Source organism: Frieseomelitta varia, unplaced genomic scaffold (assembly GCF_011392965.1).
Source record: "Frieseomelitta varia isolate USP_RPSP 00005682 unplaced genomic scaffold, Fvar_1.2 scaffold_954, whole genome shotgun sequence".
NCBI lineage: Eukaryota > Metazoa > Arthropoda > Insecta > Hymenoptera > Apidae > Frieseomelitta > Frieseomelitta varia.
The window spans coordinates 247,991-264,119 of NW_025110761.1; the positions used below are offsets into that span (position 1 = coordinate 247,991).

The 16,129-nt window shown below is 38.8% G+C and overlaps 1 protein-coding gene across 4 annotated transcripts in view; it reads right to left on the reverse strand.

The window, feature by feature from the left end:
• The window catches only part of LOC122538050 (protein-tyrosine sulfotransferase), a 288,756-nt gene that overhangs the window by 236,911 nt on the left and 35,716 nt on the right, over positions 1–16,129 (reverse strand). For 3 of the 4 annotated variants that reach the window (XM_043671780.1, XM_043671783.1, XM_043671778.1), the window contains exon 2: positions 10,857–10,912. The gene's annotated coding sequence lies outside the window, so the exon portion shown is untranslated. Of the gene's footprint in view, positions 1–10,852; positions 10,913–16,129 lie in introns of all 4 variants that reach the window. The other variant, XM_043671779.1, reaches the window with a different exon arrangement.

Here is a 16,129-nt window from a genome sequence, read left to right on the forward strand (position 1 = left end):
ATGAATAAACATAGGTTAATCAGAGGTTATTACGAATGAATTAACCGAGAACCAACGAACCAACGTTGCGGAAAGCGCCACTGACGAATTAACGCGTTCCACCGCGGCGAAATGAAAATTAACGAGGATAATCTTATATGAATGCGAGCGAGCTCGTCCAACGGGCAGCTAATCGCCGGGAGTACGCACGACTAAACTGCAAACAATGTTTGATCAACGCGTTCGGATGAAAATTCATGTACCACGATCGCTCTGGCGCGCGTGAGATATATATACCAACGACACAGACTATTCTACCAATCCTCTCTCTGGTTGACGCAACCGGAAGTCGACAGAATCTGGCAAATCAATCGCTGTTCGACTCGTTTCGGGCGGAGTGTGTTTGCGCACAGTGCGGGGAGCATTTCGCAAAACTCGCAGACACAACTACAGATTAGGTTACGAGGTAGGAATTTATTCTTACGAAATGTAGAAACGTACGAGTTCAACGCTCGAACTGACTGACGAGTTCGCCCGAGCTAGTGGAGAGCGTAAGGGGCTTACGAGATGACGCGGCAATCGCATCGTGCGATCGTCTGACAGCGGGATCCGAGATTAAGGTTCGCGTCGTGACACCGACGAGACTGTCGAACCTGCCGACAAGCCTCGAGTAATTAGAGGATAATTGTGATTGGATCGCAATCAACGCCTCGCTGGAAATCCCGGTTAATCGACTGGATTCAACGTCGGTGTGTTAAGTATCCGCGAATTCTTTCAATCAATGTCGCTTGGTGATTCTTAGTTTCTCTCGGCTTCAGGTCATTAACTGTTGAGCCGACTTTTGATTTCAATGGCCGCTTTTTGTCGGTGAATTTAGCGTACAAACGTACAGAATTTACACGCTATTACATAGTAGATATATTTACTCGTATAGAACTCATACATTCTTATTACGAAAAATATTAAAAAAATAACGTTATATTATAATATACGTTATAATATTATAAATATTATAATAACGTTTCATTACAAATGGAAATGAAAATAATGAACACACTTGCCACTGTATGCCGCTGTATGACGAAGAATAAATATGACAGGTATTGGAGTTACGTTATTCGTTATTTCTAAATATACATATTTCTTTCATCACGGTCGAAAGAGACATCTTAAATAATTTAAATGATCGGCACGAAGAGTATCAAGCAATTTTTCACCAAAATTAATGAAAAGTACCACCCTCGCTACAGAGATAAAATATACACATATATATTTACAAATTAATTAACACGAGATAACAAGATACCCCAAACCCTACTTTGACAAACTTGTACGTAGGCTCTTCTCTAACCAATCGTGATTACCTTCTTGAATTATGATCAAAGAACCTGTACATGAATTACTCGGGTCAAGTAAAATCAGACAAGATATTCCGCAAAATGTCCCGTAGAATGGCACGGCCGTACAATCGAAGCCAGTTACATCGGTACGTAATTATCTTCCAGGGGATGGTTCACAAGCACGAAGATATATCGCCGTTTTGGAAGCACACTCGATCCATTACCGCCGTTCGTTAATTCGTGTTTTATGTACCGTCCCGGTATAACGCAGAAGCGTTCCCGGTCATTAGGCCGCCACGAGTAGAATGCAAGCGACGCAGATCTGTTGGCATTGCCTCTGTCCTGTTATCGAGGCATCTACCCCACAATAACCGGGGGAGGGTGTACGTATCGCTTATCCTCGAGTCTGGCGTGCACGCGGCGCCTTGGGCCAGCCCTGTGTGTACACGGCCGCGTGCCCATCCTTTGACTACGTGAAAGGAATTTCCTTCATGGCATGGCTGGTTACCGATAGAATTCGCAGAATGTCGGAGAGAACTTTCCTCGGTCGTCGAGAAGTCGCCGCCACAATAAATGGACGAGCGAATACGGATGACGTTACGTACGCACACGAAGAACGAGACTGGAGGAGAGCCGAAGAAAGACATTTCTATCAACAGCCTCTCTCTTGGTAAGGATCACGGACAATCACCCTTTTAGTTTTCTATTTTTAATTAATCATTTCGTTAATTTTAATCAATTTAAGCAATTGAAAGTGTTCGTTCTATTTTAGGTATCACACCGATTTTTTGAAAAATTTGTTTCAATACTTCAAGCTGGGGGTTGATGTTTGTTCCAGTATGAAGAATGGAACGTATATGTATATACTATTGATATTGGTATTGATATTAAAATTAAAATATTAAGTGACAAAATGCTATGAAAAGTATCTTTTACTGCTGTGGCGATCAAGAATTTTAATAACTGCAAATATCCAAAATAACATCCTCGTTCAAACAGGAAATGAAATAGTTATTTATATTACTTTTTTTTTATTGAATTTATATTACATAGTAATAATAAATTTATTTCTTTTACTAAATACAAAATGTATGTTATATAAATTCAGATTGGTTATCAACACAATTATACGTCGTTGCAATGTTAACGAAGTCTCGAAATATTTCAATTAGAACATACATACGTATTACAAAATTTCTCCCGTAGTGAATGTTCGAATACTTTTGCGAACCACAACGTATAATAAATATTTTCTCATTAATCATTCGCAATAAAAAATTCGCCCTTTCTTTTTATCACAATTAATATATTTTTCCTGCCATACAAATGAACGAAAAAAAAAAAAAGAGAGAGAGAAAGAAAGCTCCATCGGCGAATAACGTCTTCCCTTGGTACAATTCTTTTACCGAGGGAAACGAGAGGAAATCAATGGAATCAATGGATTGGATCCCGGTTAGGAAATCGATAAAGTGGCTAATTGGAATCCCGGTATCGATGGTATTAGAGGATCTGGCCGTTAACGTGGCAAATTCCGCGAGTAAGCCACGCTTTCTCAGTTTCTTTTCTCGTTCCAGCTGCTTAATTTCTCTCTCTCTCTCTCTCTCTCTCTCTCTTTCTTTCTCTCTCGATATTCTATCTCTCCATTTCTCTTACCGATTAAACCTCCGTTTCACCACTTTCCTTTCTTCCTCCTGCGCATTCTCTTGCCCCGTTTTCTTTCCCTTGGCTTAATTCAATTCAATTTCTGCCGGAGCAGAGAATCGATAAGTAACGAACTGGGTGCGAAACGTGCGCAGAAATGACTGCCACTCGACTTGTGCAAGGAAGTTTCCTTCGCGATTTACTCGGGGCTAATGCCACTCTGTGCTTGACCTACATTCATCTTGGAGATCTCGTTAGTTTCCGCTGAATAAGAAACATTCGGTGCGAGAGCAGTTGAATGGATGTTTGCTCAAGGTCGGGTTAGACTCTCCCGAGTGTTTCTCTAGATCGATTATGAAAATATCTCTCTCTCTCCCGCGAAAACCCCTTCTGTCATCCTGATAGACACGAGGTCTGTCGGTGGCATTGTAAGCGTAGCGATGGGCTCAAGCAGCTTCGAATATGAATGAACTAGAGTTTTGAGAAATACTTGGAACGAGGGAAGAAATAATACTTTTCAGATAAGAAAGGCAGGATAATCTTAGATAATAATCAAGAGTCAGAACACTGGGTACTGAAGAACTATCCATGAGTTCCTACTAACAAAATCATCACCGCCGTTTTGCAATCAAGTGTTATCGACAACAGATCACTTTATGAAACGCGAAGACAAAAATACAAGCTCCATCTAAACATAGCTTTCACATCCCAAGATCATTATTATAAGTGCTTACTTTTACTTGTTTGAAAGAAATCCAACACAACCGCAGAATTTAACAGCAACAAAATGTAGAAAACAGCTGAACACTAGTGGCCGATGTGAAAACACTAAGCCGAAAGAAAGAAGAATACTTTTGAAAATGAATGAGATTTGAAGAAATAAGACTAAATGAAAATTTAATTTCAAGCGTTCTGAAATTAACTTTTTTAATCTTTTACAGTTTTCTGAAAAAAGAAGAAAGAATACTTTCAAAGAGAATTGAATGACAGAATACGTATAGAGAAAAACTAAATTTTTAATCTTTTGTAAATTCTTAAAAAAAAAAAAAAGAAAATAATTCTTCCAAGAGAATTAAATCTGAACGTAAAAGATTTTAATTATTTATTGAAAAAATTTAATTGAAAGACATGAAAATAGAGACTTTTTAACCGAAGTATATATAAGTTTTTTTCACAATTGTTCAGAACGAACAATAAGTTAATCGTAAAACTTCGTGTATGTACCAGATTTAGTAATAATAAATGATGTAAAGTTCAGTAACGTAGTTTAAAATCTGAAATCTCGTAACCAGCAACGAATTACAATTCCGTCCCTATTGAAGATAAAGAAATGTATCATTGAAGAAGTTCTATCGATTTTACGATACGACTGTTAATTACCAATCACTGGGCTTATTCTGTACAAATAACAACGTGTTGCAGATAGCGAAACGTTCCTGTAGACGGAGCCAAAGTCGACGAGCAAAAACCAGCGACAAACTCGACTCAGTCCCATCGCTACTAATCGCCGAACAAAATAGAGGGTTGTAAAATCGATGGCGTGTTCCAACTACTAGAGAGATTCCACCAGAGGGTGTGTATAATCGTGCTTTCACGCGAGTCTGGCGTGTCACCGCATTAATCAGCGTTGTCACACGATGGCCCACTGTACCAATACAGAACTTTGTTCTTCCCGCTGGCGTCTGAAGAACTTGCCTATCTATCGATCATTCGCGCGGCTTTCCAACTTTTCGCACCGCGTAAGTTTAATGACCCGCAAAGGTAAATAGATTCTCGGAGGCGGATTATGCTTCAGGTTGGTGATGTCCCGACCAGAGACAGAGAGAGACAGAGAGAGAGAGAGAGAGAGAGAGAGAGAGAGGCCAGTCTTGTCGATTTTCCACGCGGCACCAGATTAAGTTCGACGGAACATAGATTACGGTGACACGCGCGCGACGTTGCTGCAGCATCCGCATCCGGGTGCTCGAAGCCGACGAACCGTACGGTAATCCTATCTCACGCGGTTCGATTCGTCGCCCGACACGGGGACCACCATCCCGTTTCTGTCACCGCGCATAAAACACGACGCTCTTGACGCGATTACCGCTCCCAAATACCGAGTCACTGGCATTCGTCCCTATCCGATACCGTGTCGCATTATGCATGCCTCTGTCACGCGAATTGTCGCATCAAACAGCGACGTTACATGTAATGAATGATACACGGTCAGCTTGGTTTCCAGCGGCGAGCAGCAACCAGCCCGGACACCAGCTTTGACCGGACGATGCTTTGACAGATTTTCAATGAGACGTGCAAAGAGAGTCGCCCGTCGATTGTTCGTCTCGCGTCTACAAATCCGGGCAAGTAAGTCGCGAGTAACTGCCGTTTAACTTTTCCTATGTCCACCAGTGGTTCGACTCTCTGCGTACGATGGCGCGCGAAAATTTTGGCACATTATACGCATGCGTCGTGTGGTTTTTCGTTGGACGCGGGGTGAATGGTTGCAGTGCAGATTTTTGTGTATTTTTAGAGAATTTGAAAATTGGGTCTGTGTGTAAAATATTCGAAATAGAGTATCTCGTGACACGAATTACGGTTTCAATTTGGAAGCAGAAGCATCTTGCTAACGCTATATAGTATTTGAATTCGAATTTTAAATATAATTTCATTAAACTAGACGTTGACAAATAAAAAATACTTCAAATACTCAGGGTTAATGTTACGATTTCAATATGTAACCAGAAATTGAAAAGAAAATCGTGAGACAACGGATTAATCTGTAGTTTTCTATACAAATTTTAGATTAGATTAACAATAATGTACTTCTAGAGATTTGTTTCTGAAATGGTTTCTGACCAAAATATGCGAACGACAGTTTATGTTCCTTATTTTTTCCTACTCTTATTACATCATTTCTTTGATACAAGTTTCGTGTTTCAGTGTACGGTGATTCTAACGTTAAAATTCCTGTTAAATTGCGATCGAACAATCTAATTTAAGAAGGCATCTTTTATATGCTTAAATGTATCTAGTATTTTCTTGATGAAGTTGAAATCACCGACATACCGATACAAAATTCTGTCCCAGTGAAATTTCTGTCGATGATTCCAACGTAACTCCGTTCGCTGCATTATTCCACCTGTCATTGAGACGTTAAAGGCCTAACAATTCGCCTAACGCACAAAAGACGAGGATTCGTTCAAAATTTCGCGTTCCACGTGGAAACAGAGACGACTCCACGGGACGAACAGACAGAAAATCCTCAGGCAGAGGCATCTAATGTTCCGTAACCGTAACCGCAAAGGGGAAGTGAGTCTTATGCAGCGTTCGTTCGACGTTAGGGACGGCTTTTACGCTAAGCGAAATTAAAAACGAGCAACGGCCGCCCCTCTCAGTCTCTGTTCTTAGCATCCCGTGGCCGTACTTTTGCCAAAAGAGCTCTTTGAAGATACTGGCGGAAGCCTTTCACCGAATCAAAAGGATTCCCCAAGTAGCTAACCTCCTCTGACTTTCGGTCTGAGTTCCCTCGGTCTCGTCTCCCTACGTTCAGTTAAGCGATTCGTTTCTGAAGCGACGACTACCGAGTTTCGAGTGCGAATTTGAAATAATCGTGACCAATCCGTTTCTGAAAGTCTCAGAAGTCAAGAAGCAAAAATCGGATGACGAATGCTAAGAACAGCCGGCTACGAAGAATCACTTTAGAACAAGACAGTGTTCAGTATTCAGTAAAAATCACGTATATACTTTGTGAATTATAAATGAATATTAAGTACATTTATATATAGCGTAACTGCACTTGCTTGGCAAAAACAAATGAAGTTCTACTGTAATTCTTTTTTGGAAAACAACCCTTCATCTGTTGATCAAAGCTTTTTCTTTAATCGATATGTTTCGTGATTGAAAATGTACTGAATTTCTAATGTACTGATCAGTGCTACTATTGACTAATATTTATTAAACGAAAAGAACAATCAGTTTAGATAAAGATACAGCGATGGACAAAAGAAAGAGGTTAGCGATAAAATTAAAAGAAATTAAAAGCAATTTAATCCTAAACGATTATATTTTCCAATGGTTCAATATCAGTTAAGAGTTGAAAACCAGTACAATGTCAGTGTTAATAACTTTTTGTACTAAACATTTTCTAACACGCTGCTGATAATAAACTATTCTGACAATGAGACATATATCTACTCGATTACGAATTTTCATGCAAATTTATGTTTCTACAGATACGTACGATAATAAAAATGGAATTTAAACAGCGATTCGTTTTATCGAGCGATTAAAAATTGTTACGAGCGCTCTGCTGTGAATATTTTATACATAGTTTCGTTACGTTTGACTCTCGTGGATTTTGCACACACGCACAAAAATCCGCAGCCATATAAACTCTTGCCAAACATGATCCAATTTCATAAATGCACCACGTTTTTTCACACACTTATCTCTTAAACGTTTCTTTCCCCTCCCCCCCTCTAGTATGTTCGTTAGTACATTTCAATCCTCTAATGCGTTACTTTCTGAAATACTTTTTCCCTCCCGCAAAATGAAACGTCGGTCCAGCATTGCGTGGCAAAGTTCGATAACATTCAAGCAGTGCACCGGTGCGGTCGTCACTAATGCTCTTTGACTCGCGCACGTGCTTTTATATAACGTAATTTGCCGAACTACCAGCCGTTGAATAAACTTACCTGCTCCAGCAGAAAATAGATCCGAAAGAGATTTCATAATCGCTTCGTGTCGTACGAACTTTCGTTCTCTTAAAGGCCACCGTCGTCGATTCACATTGTACATTCGTACAATATCATCGAAATGACGCGAAACAACGAATAATCGGGAAATAGTAATTATTCTCGCAGATGCAAACACCATTGATCATCCGCTCGACATTTACATTTACACTCGAAATGCCGGCGAGATTTTTTTCGACGTCGTACGAGTTTTACGTAAATGTATCATATTAGACACGTGCTTTGCAGAAAATATTTTTTTCTTTTTTTTTTTTTTTTTCAAAGAGAAACATTACATTTTATGTTATGTTACGTTGCAGTTCAACATCGTGATTTGTTCTTTCTTTTCCGTGTCATCGCGAAATAAGAATGCTTTGAATTCGAAAATGTCTTTTTTTTTTTTGAAGAGAGATATTACGTTATGAGTTGCATCAGAGTTTAATTACAAGTTTCTCGATGTTGTACGAGTTTTCTGGAAATATTATTAAGCACGTGCTCTGCTACATTCGAGAATACTTTCTTTCCCGTTGTATTGTTTCAATGAGAGATTTCATAAGACATTTCATTCTAATAAATCATCAACTTTCCAACTACAATCTACACGACTGATTAATCTTTACAAGGTATTGCACTTTGAAATGTTATTTAATAATAGTAGTGTGTGTTAACAGATCGATGTATTATCAAGATAAAGTAATGCAATATATCAACGAACGGAACGAATTTTCGTGTAACTAATTTTCGCTGGAATTCTAAATTTACAGTTGCTCACTACATTAGTAGTGGCATATGAAAAATATACAAAATGTCCCACGCTTATCCTCAGAAATGATGAATTCACATAAAAATCCACACTTCACGATCGCACGTTAACTAAACATCAATGAAACCAGCTCGACGATCATTTTTCGTTTATATTATAAAAGTATATACGTGGAGGGAGAATCCGTGTGAAAATACACCTGAGACTAAACTAAATGTTAATCGCAATATTTCCCAAATATCCAAGAAACCATCAACCACCCCCGAAACCACCCACAAAAGATCATCCAACCTTAATCACCCAGCTCGTTCGTCCGAGTAAAAACGAAAATTATTTTTATCCACGATGAAAGCCAAAGGCAGCGGCAAATCGCAGGATATCCCGCGTGTTGGCAGTTGGAAACGATAATGACGATGAAACCGAATGCCGGAGTAGCTCCGAGGTCTGCAACCCTTCGCCGGAAATGGTTGGACCCGTGCCAGGATCGTTCGTCGGCATTCACTTCGAATATCCGGATGACCCGGCGCCTCGCGTGCTCCCAAGGACAGACAAACGAAATTCCGTTGGCGTGCATAGGGGCAAAACTTTTTTGGGTCTTGATCGACGAAAACCGTACGCGGGACCACCACCTGCTGACCTCGTCGACGCGGCTCCTTCTCCATTTTGTCCCCTTCGGGGATAAATACGTTCGCCTCGACAGGACGGCCACGTGTGATATTAATCCGGCGCGATAGGGAGATACGTGGCTGGTGGAGATGGGCCGTGGGATGTTACCCGGGCAACTTCTCCAGCTAAGCTCGGGCAAGGGGGTGGGTGGCGGGAGATTTTCTTACCGTGTCACGTGCAATTTCGTGCCGCAAAATGCCAGCCAACCTCGGGCAAACTTTGCTAAACGCGTGGTCTCGTATACTTTGACGAACGTCGCTTCTAGGCTTCAGAACGGGGACGAGCGTGTTCTTTTGTGCAACGGAATTCGGTTTCGTGCCGCGTGAAAGGACCTTTTAAACGCGTTCAGCATTTCGTATTAGACGAGGGATGGCTGGAGGTATCGTAACGGAATAATTTTACTTCTGAAATTATCCTCAGCTTTTGTACTAGTGCGAGCGGGCTCGGATGCGCGTTCATAGAGAATTTGAAATTGCAACGTTGTAAAAGAGGATTTTTAATCTTTCAGTTTTAATAGTTTAATAGAGGTTATGTAGAGGAAGCTGCACATTTGGTAAATACACAGATGGTAAATTGGTAAAATTGTGTTATAAAGAGAGATTTCGAATCTTTGTGTGTTCATAAGTTTTTACAGTTGCAAAACTGCAAAAAGAAAAATAGGGTAACTTGCATCTTAGATAACACGACGGATCGACAAGAAAAATAGAAATTTTCAACCCTCCATGTACGACAAGTTGAAATGTAGAGGGGTAAATTAGAGTTAAATTTAGAGGGGTAAAGTTGCAGAAATGCAGATTTTGTATAAAATATTCAAAGCAGAGTATTCGCATCTAATCATTTTAGATTAACCCTTTCGTAGAGCAATGCCAAGGACTGGTGCAGTTAAAAAGAGAAAAGAAAAAAAAATTGGAAGATGGAAAATCTATTTTCTTTGAGTCCTAATTTTGTCATATTTTTTGATTATGTATATACTAAATATATTTATCAGAAACAGTTTGTTCAATTTCAATAACACCTAGGTAAGAATTAATGTTAAACAACGGGTAAATATAACTATCAGCAATCTATAAAGGATTAAATGGAAGAAGTATTATCATACGTATTGATAATAGCTTCGGAAACTTTTAATCCTTTATAGGTAATAAATAATTTACTAATGGTACCATTAAAATAAGATAGTATTTGCGTTCAAGATGATGTTAATCTTCAATATTCTAAGTAGTGGTTCTGCATTTATGAAAAATTTAGAGTTACAGAATACTGCATATAGAAAATATATAAAACATTCAAACTAGAATACTGTGTTCTAGATTAGATGGAAAATCAATAGCTTCGAAGATAGCAATTTCTAAAGACTTCGAAGCTACATATTCTAGTGAAACAAGTTGCACATTAGGCAAACAGATGATAAATGGTTTGATTTTGTGTTATAATTAGAGTTGAAATATTTGTGCATTCATACGGAATTGCAGATCAGATAAAAGATGAATTATGTGTCGACGATAGCTTCGAAAATAGCAATTTCTAATTTTTTTGTTTATGTTACATATTGTAGCAGAACTGCATATTGAACAAATACGTAGTAAAATTAATCTTGAACTCTTTTGATATAATTAATGGATGCTTGTGCATTCACCTCAGAGTTGTACAAAATTATTATGTATAATAATATACATTTATATATGTTTTCACAGTAGAATATTCGTTTTTATAGTAGTATTTAATAGGTGAAAAATATCTTGAATGTAAACTTACATAAAGATCCACAGTCCAGTGATGATGCAAAGTCGTTTGGCTTCAGTTACAGTTTACTGTAAATAAAAAAAATTACATTAAATTGTAACTTTAACTCTAATTTTTTAAATTGTGGATTATTGCATACAAATTGTACAGCCATATATCCATGTAACGTGAAACTTTTGTAGTCATTGAATGAAAATACTATTGAATGATGTGAAATTTAATACAACTTATGCTGTAATTATAGTATGGATATTCATTTGAATTTACATTTCTATGAATAATTGAAAATATTAAATTTTTTTTATCTATTAAATATCCATTAATTAATAAAATTGATAATTTTTATAAATTCTGAATCTGTCAGGAGAAGTATCATTTCAATTAAATACATGATATTTTGAACTACACACGATCGAAGGTACATTTATGAAAAACATTTCACACGAACGATGTGCCGATAATGCTTCCATTACTTTATGAGCTTCGTAGATGGTTACTAAAAAAATGGTGAAGCGTCCAATAAAACCCGTCAGAAAATTATATTTCTATTATTAATAGTGGATGAAGAAGGAGTTTCTGGCCACGCCTTGAAAGACAGTTTGTCTTGGAATAGTTAATTATATATCGGGACGAGATTCCCCGCGAAACCGCAAGGTAATTTTCATCCAGTGAAAATCTCGCCAAGCTTCGCCGCGCGATTGTTCTCTTCTACAAACAAATCATCGTTAATTCCGTCCCCGATGACCACCGGCTGGCACGGCAAGAATTATGCCGAAAATGCACCCTGCTCAGCACCACCGACGGTAAATAAACGACTCGGCTCGTATACGTTGGAAAACCTCGCCAGTTACTCGCGATTTCAGCGAGTCTCAGAAGCCAAACTGATCGAGACTCTTACCCTCTTACGAAGTTCTCAATGTCACAGCTAACCACGCTCGCCGTTCAAAAATTTGTAACATATTGAAATTTCAAGAGAACTTGTTCTACTGAAATTTTGATCGATTACTTTCGAAGATTAATGTTACAATTGTGATATTTCTCTTTTTGAAGAGAACGTAAGGAGAAGTTTATTTCGTTTAAATAATTTTGAACGGAAGTTCACGTAACTATAACGAACAATTTTTAGATTACTAAAGCACGCAGTAAAGAGCATTGTACGACTAACGATGAAAAGGTATCAACTTTTCAAACTGTTTTAACTTGGTAGATAAAAAATTGTGTAACTACTTATTTAGTCTCATTTTAAAATGTAAACTCTCTACTTTGACAATCCCGTTTTCGTCTTTTTCTTTAAAAGATCTTTTTAAAGAAAAGTAAGAAAGTAAAAATTTTCATTCACAATGTATTAAGATTGTAGAAATTTTTCAAACAATATTGAAATTGTCAGAAAAACTGGCTGTACGATATTTTCCTCGCCATTTTATTAAACTTTGAATACATAATGCAACGTTAAACGACGAGAAACTTAAGAAATTCCAACTTTTAGTCTAATCATTTCAACCCGATCCATAGCTCATTTCCTCCTACAATTGTTATTCTTTATTACAATTCTTTTGTTGCTACGCAAAATACACGTGAAAAAAATCATACCACTAAAAAGCACTAAAGATAAAATGAAAAAACTAAGACGACGCTGAAAAATAACAACAAAATCTTCGTCGTTATGAATCACGACCCATGATTCAATCCAACTGTCGTTACCCGACCTAACCAACATCCCAGGATTAGAACTTTCTCGATAAAGAAAAAAAAAAAAAAAAAAAAATAGCACTGTGCGTAGATACCACTCACGTAAAACTTCAACCCGTTCAAAAAGCCAGAGTCAAGAGCACGTGCCTGGCCCCTCCTCTACGGTATCATCTTATTAAACTCGCTCGTACCAACCGAGTTGCGGTAAACGATACTGTCAATCTTCTTCTCTTGTCCCTTTCTTGCTCCTGTCATCCTTTGCAGCAGCTGTTACCACGGGACCGCCCCCGAGCCGCGAAATTACAGAGCCCGGTCGGCGTTCCCAGCGAGAGGAACGCGTTCCTCGGCCAATTTACCAAGCGGTGATTCTAAGTCCGGAACGAGAAGCGTCTACAAACGAGGCTGCGCATCAATGGTCCGCCTGTGTCACCGGTTACTACGAAGTTGGTGCACGAGTCCGGGTCGGTTTGAACAGTCATTAGCAACGGTAGGGGTTGAACGCTGAAAAAGGATGCGAGAGCAAGGGTGGCGGAGACATCGGTCGCGATAAGGTGCCTCTTTTCAAACCGGCACCGCACCGATACCGCGTGGTTAATTTCATTAGAGACGGAAGCTAAGACGGAAGTTCAGGGTCCGCCAACGAATTCTCGGTGGCTTAGCGGGAAATACTGACATTATTGTTGCGTTAATTCTGCGGTTTTTGGTTCTAATTCTTCCTTAAAGTTCAAAAGATCTTTGGGAAATTACTTTCGTGCAAATCTTCAAATCACATTGCACTTACACTCCCGCTCAAATGTTTCAGGATACATTTCACTTTTAACACTCACGTTATATTTGCAGTGAGTTGGTACAAATGTTCGAATTCGGTCGAACGGTTTCAAAGAGAATAACATATTGCAAACATATCGATACATGTTTAAAAGCAAACGAATGAATTCGTTGAGTGTCGGTATCAAACTTCCAGACTTTCGGCAATTTCAAACACGCAAAGAGGTCAAGAAACATACATACACAAACGTTCGATGTTCTAATGTTCCATTTTTTTAGAAATTGAAATTCAACGAAGACCCTGACGATTTCACGTCAAAATCGTTTCATCAAAACACAATGCCAGGAAATTTTTACAGCCTATTACTCTAAATTTGCTCGAAAATTTACAATTCCGCGCAGAACCATAACGAAAGGAAAATCGTCGTCGCTTTCGCGAAAAAGCGATCGTTGCGTGTTCGGCTGGACGCGATAAACAGATCGCGGAGGGACAATTCTGCCACGTGTTTCGCGGCCCCTGCGGCGGTCCGCAAACCAACGTCGACAAGCGGACGAACAACCGCTAACAACGGTTAACGACCTTCAATGAAACAATGAACGACGACGCGGCACGTTGTTACCGAGCTGGCTACTGCAAATTTCGTCCTCCCCTCGCGAACCTTTCATCCCTCGTCGCGAATCCGCTCGTTTCCTGCGCGTCCACCATAAATAGCGGTCGCTGTTTGACGATCGTTATTCGCCCGCCCAGTGACTACGAGACGATCGCGTTTCCACGCGTTTGATACGTATCCGAATTAGCACTGTAAAAACGAGCTTTTGAAAGTCGACAACCTCGGTTCGAGCGTTAAGTGCTCGGAACTCTCCGAGCTCGAGCTTAAAAGCTAAAATTCTCAACGCTCGATATATATATATATTTCAGCATTCGTAGAAAATTTGAATGTGCAAAAATATACAAAAACAAATGTTCGATACAATGAAATGAATGTCTATTTCTATAAAATTGTAAATTTTTAAGTAAATCGACATAAATTTTTGCATTACTCCTATATCTAGTTGTAACACTTAACAGATGAGACAAATTTCTGAAATATCTTTCTTTTTCTCAATTTTAACGACGATTTTACAAAGAATCTAGTCTATTGTTATTACATACACTGAAACAACAACAAGACAAGAAGGTCTAGCCAGCATGTTACAACAACGAACTTGGCGCCGATAGACTCAAAGAAACCTCAAGATCCGGCTTTGATCAGCAAACTCGAGCCAACCATTGTATACCTCTAAATTGTATAGTTCCAAACTAGACCATTACGAACGAAGAGTTTTTCCGTAGAACTTGACTTGCTAAATAACTTCATTAACTCGGTGAGAATGGCCAGCCAGCAGCCAGGGAATTGGCGTCGCCTGTTAACCTGCCTGTAATTCATAGATCCATGAATTATTCCACGTGTTGCTCGAAATACGTTTAGTTAACTCGAGCGGAACGGTTAGAGCCAAATTAATAGAGCATAATTGTCCGAATTGTTTGGAACTCGTCGGCACAAATCGAATTGCAAACGACGTGTCCCCAAACGCAAACGATTTGTCTCTCGGCGTTCATCTTAATTCATCTGAATCAAAATCGCTTGGACCGAACGTAGCGCTCGAGGAAACAGCTTGATTTGTTCTTCCTGGCGTTGCTACCGCGAGTGCTAGAGATGGGATCGAGTGCTTCACAAGTAGATTCGAATCCTTAGTTGCGAGATTTAGGTTCCGAACCCTTTATGAGATATTTCTATGATTTGTTGAGTTTGTACAAATATATTTGACGCCCATACACTTGATACATTTGCTTTCATTTCCCAAGATTGTAGTCTTTCATTTTACTAAAATCACCAAACAGCTTAGCATTAATTAATATTGAGAACACAGTTTTCAGTTCAAGGAACCTCTCTTTCTGAATGGTCTTTGAAACGTGACAAAAATTATTTCTATTCCTTTATACAAAGTTATCAAATTTTATGCATAGGAATATTCACCATTATATCAGTACGAATGCATCTGACATTTACAAAGATTCCTATTCCTGTCCCATATACGTGAGAACTGAGGAAAAAATAAATTTTATTTTAAACGAATTACACGTACACGATATAAGCGGTACTTGGATTTCTCCGCTGGGACGGAAAAGATCACTCTGTAAAATTTTGATTTCCAAGATTTCCAAGTACTACTTCTTAGTACTTTACAAACGTTCGAACTACTTAAGAGTACGTTTCGAATGAAATGAATACACTGGCAAGCTACACTCATTGATATATATATATATATATATATATATATATTCAATATATATATATATATATATATATATATATATATATATTCATTTTCGAGCAATATTTGGAATTCGCGAAACGAAACTTAGATATCAATATTGATTTGTATAAAATTGTATGTTTTGTTTACATAAATATATACTGAATCGTATGTAGTATATATCTAACTTGTCCTGTATACGATAAAACGAATACATCTGCAAATGTGATTCGCGGGAGTATTTTTAATCTCGACTAGTTCGAAAATTTGGAAACTGAACTTGACACGGATCCGTAAGTACACGTCGATCCCATCTCTGGCAATTTCCATCGACGCGATATTACGCACGCCGGTCGAATTGCAAGGGAAATCGACGCAGAACGTTGACGTCCACTCAAGATACAATGCTCATCGATGCGCGGCCCCGATGAATTACCAGGCATTGCATTGGTGAATTAAATTGATGGAACACGCGGATGACTCGTCGACGCGGCGATATCCCAGCTGTCGTTGCACACCCTCGAGACCGT